Here is a 5,797-nt window from a genome sequence, read left to right on the forward strand (position 1 = left end):
ATAAGATTAATTGTAAAAGATTTGAAAATCAATTTTGAAAAGATAAGAAGTTAGAAAAGATTTTGAAATTGATTTTGAAAAAGATGTGATTGCAATTTATTTTGAAAAAGATTTAAAAAAGAAATTTAAAAAGATTTGATTTTGAAAATTAAAGTTGATTACTTGACTAACAAGAAACAAAAAGATATGATTTTAAAATTTAAATATTGAACCTTTCTTACTAGGCAAGTAACAAACTAAAAATTTTTGAATCAATCACATTAATTGTTGGCATTAATTTCGAAAATATGAAATAGAAATAGGAAAAAGATTTTGAAAATAAATTTTGAAATTTTTGAAATTATGAAAGAAAAAATGAAAAAGATTTGATTTTTGAAAAATATTTGAAAAAGATAGTATTTTTAAATTGAAAATTTGATTTGACTCATAAGAAACAACTAAATTTTAAAAAGTTTTGAAAAAGTCAACTCAAATTTTCGAAAATTTATGAGATAAAAAGGGAAAGATATTTTTTTGATTTTTGAATTTTAATGAGGAAAGAGAAAAACACAAAAATGACACATAACATAAAAATTATGAATCAAAACACACAATGCATGCAAGAACACTTTGAATGTCAAGATGAACACCAAGAACACTTTGAATGTCAAGATGAACATCAAGAACTTATTTTTGAAAATTTTTAAGAAAAGAAAGATATGCAAGACACCAAACATAGAAATTTTCAAACTTTAGACACTAACAAATTGAAAATGCATATGAAAAATAAGAAAAGAAACAAAACATGAAAAATTAAAGATCAAACAAAGAAGATCATCACGAACAACATGAAGATCATGAAGAACACCATGCATGAGTTTTCAAAATTTTAAAGAAAAATTAAAAGCATGCAATTGACACCAAACTTAAAAATTGACACTAGACTCAAACAAGAAACATCAAATTTTTTGGATAAAAGCATCATCTGAAACTCTAGAATTCATTCTTAAAAATTCTGAAGAACATAGAATAATTTATTTATTTATTTATTTATTTTCAAAAATTAATTTGGAAAAACGAAAAAGAAGAAATTTTTTTTATTTTTCGAAAATAAGAAATAAAAAGCTTAAAAATAAAATAAAATTACCTAATCTGAGCAACAAGATGAACCGTCAGTTGTCCAAACTTGAACAATCCCCGACAACAGTGCCAAAAACTTGGTATGCAAAATCGTGATCGTTCATTCCTTGGTAACGGCGCCAAAAACTTGGCGCGCACATTTATAAATTTAGTTATTTGTCGCAACTTCGCACAACTAACCAGCAAGTGCACTGGGTCGTCCAAGTAATAAACCTTACGTGAGTAAGGGTCGATCCCACGGAGATTGTCGGTATGAAGCAAGCTATGGTTATCTTGTAAATCTCAGTCAGGCGGATTCAAATGGTTATGGTGAATTGATAATTAAAATATAAATGAAATATAAAATAGGATAGAGATACTTATGTAATTCATTGGTGAGAATTTCAGATAAGCGTGTGGAGATGCTTTGTTCCTTCTGATTCTCTGCTTTCCTACTGTCTTCATCCAATCCTTCATACTCCTTTCCATGGCAAGCTGTATGTTGGGCATCACCGTTGTCAATGGCTACATCCCGTCCTCTCAGTAAAAATGGTCCAAAATGCACTGTCACCGCACGGCTAATCATCTGTCGGTTCTCGATCCTGCTGGAATAGGATTCAGTAATCCTTTTGCGTCTGTCACTACGCCTAGCACTCGCGAGTTTGAAGCTCGTCACAGCCATCCCTTCCCAGATCCTACTCGAAATACCATAGACAAGGTTTAGACTTTCCGGATCTCAAGAATGGCCGCCAATAATTCTAGCCTATACCACAAAGACTCTGATCGTAGATCAGGAGGCTAAGAGATACACATTCAAGCTTGTTTGCATGTAGAATGGAAGGGGTTGTCAGGCACGCGTTCATAAGTGAGAATGATGATGAGCGTCACATAATCATCACATTCATCATGTTCTTGTGTGCGAATGAATATCTTAGAGAAGAAATAGGCTTGAATTGAATAGAAAAATAATAGTACTTTGCATTAATTCATGAGGAATAGCAGAGCTCCACACCTTAATCCATGGTGTGTAGAAACTCTACCGTTGAAAATACATAAGAACAAGGTCTAGGCATGGCCGAATGGCCAGCCCCCTTAAACGTGTACAAAGTGATCTAAAGATGAACAAAGCTCAAAGTTCAAAAAGATGATATAAAACAAATCACTAAAAGTAGTTTTTATACTAAACTAGTAGCTAGGGTTTACAGAAATGAGTAAATGATGTAGAAATCCACTTCTGGGGCTCACTTGGTGTGTGCTTGGGCTGAGCATTGAAGCTTTCACGTGTAGAGGTCTTCCTTGGAGTTGAACGCCAGTTTGTAACTTGTTTCTGGCGTTTAACTCTGCTTTGCAACTTGTTTCTGGCGTTTGACGCCAGAATAGGGCAGAGAGCTGGCGTTGAATGCCAGTTTGCGTTGTCTAAACTCGAGCAAAGCATGGACTATTATATATTTTTGAAAAGCCCTGGATGTCTATTTTCCAACGCAATTAAGAGCGTGCTATTTGGACTCTTGTAGCTCCAGAAAATCCACTTTAAGTGCAAGGAGGTCAGAATCCAACAACATCAGCAGTCCTTTGTCAGCCTCTGAATCAGATTTTTGCTCAAGTCCCTCAATTTCAGCCAGAAATTACCTGAAATCATAGAAAAACATACAAACTCATAGTAAAGTCCAGAAATGTGATTTTTAATTAAAAACTAATAAAAATATAATAAAAACTAACTAAATCATACTAAAAACTACTTAAAAACAATGCCAAAAAGCGTATAAATTATCCGCTCATCAACAAGCATGGGTTTTGAATCCTGCTTTGTGAGAAGATATTTAAGAGCAGCATGGTCAGTGTACACAATCACTTTGGATCCTACTAAGTATGATTTAAATTTGTCAATGGCATAAATCACTGCAAGTAATTCTTTTTCTATGGTTGTGTAATTTTTCTGGGCATCATTTAAAACATGGCTAGCATAATAAATGACATGCAGAAGCTTGTCATGCCTCTGCCCCAATACTGCACCAATGGCATGGTCACTAGCATCACACATTAGTTCGAATGGTAAGGTCCAGTCTGGTGTAGAAATAACTGGTGTTGTGACCAGCTTAGCTTTCAGAGTTTCAAATGCCTGCAGACACTCTATGTCAAACACAAATGGCGTGTCAGCAGCTAGCAGGTTGCTTAGAGGTTTTGCAATTTTTGAAAAATCCTTTATAAACCTCCTATAGAATCCTGCATGCCCCAGAAAGCTTCTGATTGCCTTAACATTGGCAGGTGGTGGTAATTTTTCAATTACCTCTATCTTAGCTTGATCCACCTTTATTCCCTTGTTCGAAATCTTGTGCCCAAGGACAATCCCTTCAGTCACCATAAAGTGACATTTTTCCCAGTTTAAAACCAGGTTAGTCTCTTGGCATCTTTTCAGAACCAGTGTCAGGTGATCAAGACAGGAGCTGAATGAGTCTCCATATACTGAGAAGTCATCCATGAAGACTTCCAGAAAATTTTCCACCATATCAGAGAAAATAGAGAGCATGCATCTCTGAAAAGTTGCAGGTGCATTACACAGCCCAAATGGCATCCTTCTGTAAGCAAACACTCCAGATGGACACGTGAATGTTGTTTTCTCTTGATCCTGGGGATATACTGCAATTTGGTTGTAGCCTGAATAGCCATCCAAAAAGCAGTAATAATCATGACCTGCTAGTCTTTCTAGCATCTGGTCTATGAATGGTAAAGGAAAATGATCCTTTCTGGTGGCTGTATTGAGCCTTCTGTAGTCAATACACATGCGCCACCCTGTAACTGTTCTTGTAGGAACTAGTTCATTTTTTTCATTATGAACCACTGTCATGCCTCCCTTTTTGGGGACAACTTGGACAGGGCTCACACAGGGGCTGTCAGAAATGGGATAAATAATCCCAATCTCCAGTAACTTGGTGACCTCTTTCTACACCACCTCCTTCATGGCTGGATTTAGCCGCCACTGTGGTTGAACCACTGGCTTAGCATCGTCCTCCAATAGGATCTTGTGCATGCATCTAGCTGGGCTTATGCCCTTAAAGTCACTTATGGACCACCCAAGAGCTATCTTGTATGTCCTTAGCACTTGAAGTAATGCTTCCTCTTCCTATGGATTTAAAGCAGAGCTTATGATCACCGGAAAAGTGTCACCTTCTCCCAGAAATGCATATTTCAGGGACGGTGGTAGTGGTTTGAGCTCGGGTTTAGGAGGTTTTTCCTCTTCCTGAGGAATTTCCAGAGGCTCTTTTATTTCCTCTGAATCCACCAAATCAGGCTGAGCATCTTTAAAGATGTCTTCTAGCTCTGATTCGAGACTCTAAGCCATTTTGATCTCCTCTACCAAAGAGTCAATAAGATCAACTTTCATGCAGTCTTTTGGTGTGTCTGGATGCTGCATGGCTTTGACAGTATTTAACTTGAACTCATCTTCATTGACCCTCAGGGTTACTTCCCCCTTTTGGACATCAATGAGAATTTGTCTAGTTGCTAGGAAAGGTCTTCCTAGAATGAGAGTAGCACTCTTGTGCTCCTCCATTTCCAGCACTACAAAGTCAGTGGGAAAGGCGAATGGCCCGACCCTGACAATCATGTCTTCAATCACGCCTGATGGGTATTTAATGGAGCCATAAGCAAGTTGGAGACATATCCGGGTTGGTTTGACTTCTTCAGTTAAACCAAGCTTTCTGATAGTGGATGTAGGTATTAGGTTGATACTTGCCCCAAGATCACATAAAGCTGTCTTGGTATAATTACCCTCTAATATGCATGGTATCATAAAGCTCCCGGGATCTTTAAGCTTTTCTGGGAAACTTTTCAAAATGACTGCACTACATTCTTCAGTGAGGAGAACTCTTTCAGTTTCTCTCCAATCCTTCTTATGACTTAAGATCTCTTTCATGAACTTGGCATAAGAGGGTATTTGCTCAAGTGCCTCTGCAAACGGAATCTTTATTTCAAGAGTCCTGAGATAGTCTGCAAAGCGGGAAAATTGCTTATCCTGCTCCTCTTTGTGGAGTTTTTGAGGATAAGGCATCTTGACTTTGTATTCCTCAACCTTAGTTGCTGCAGGTTTATTTCCTACAGAGGTGGTTGGAGAAGCCTTTTTAGAGGGGTTGTTATCAGCACTTGTGTGCGTCTGATCCCTCACTGGCATTTGAATGCCAGAGTTAGAAGCTGGATTGGCGTTGGACGCCAACTCCTTACTTGTTTCTGGCGTTTGAACGCCAGAACTGAGCTTCCATTGGGCATTTGACGCCAACTCCCTGCCTGTTTCTGGCGTTTGAACACCAGAACTGTGTGTGGGTTGGGCGTTTAACGCCAGCTTTGCATCCCTTTCTGGCGTTTGAACGCCAGAGTTATTCCTCTCTGGGCTCTTACTATCCTCAGAGGGATTTTGGACAATATCTTGCTCATCCTCTGTCATTTGTTCTTTTCTTGGCTTTCTGCTGCTCTGAAGTGAGGTATTTAATATTTTTCCACTTCTTAATTGAACTGCCTGGCATTCTTCTGTTATATGCCTTGATAGCTGCTGTTTTGTTTGATTCAATTGTGCTTCCATATTTTTATTAGCATTTTTAGTGTCTTGTAGCATCTCCTTGAATTCTGCTAGCTGTTTTGTTAGAGAACACAATTATTGATTGAGTTCAGCAACTTGTTCTGGAGGACCAAGTTCAGTAGATACTGC

Source organism: Arachis ipaensis, chromosome B04 (assembly GCF_000816755.2).
Source record: "Arachis ipaensis cultivar K30076 chromosome B04, Araip1.1, whole genome shotgun sequence".
NCBI classification, from domain to species: domain Eukaryota; kingdom Viridiplantae; phylum Streptophyta; class Magnoliopsida; order Fabales; family Fabaceae; genus Arachis; species Arachis ipaensis.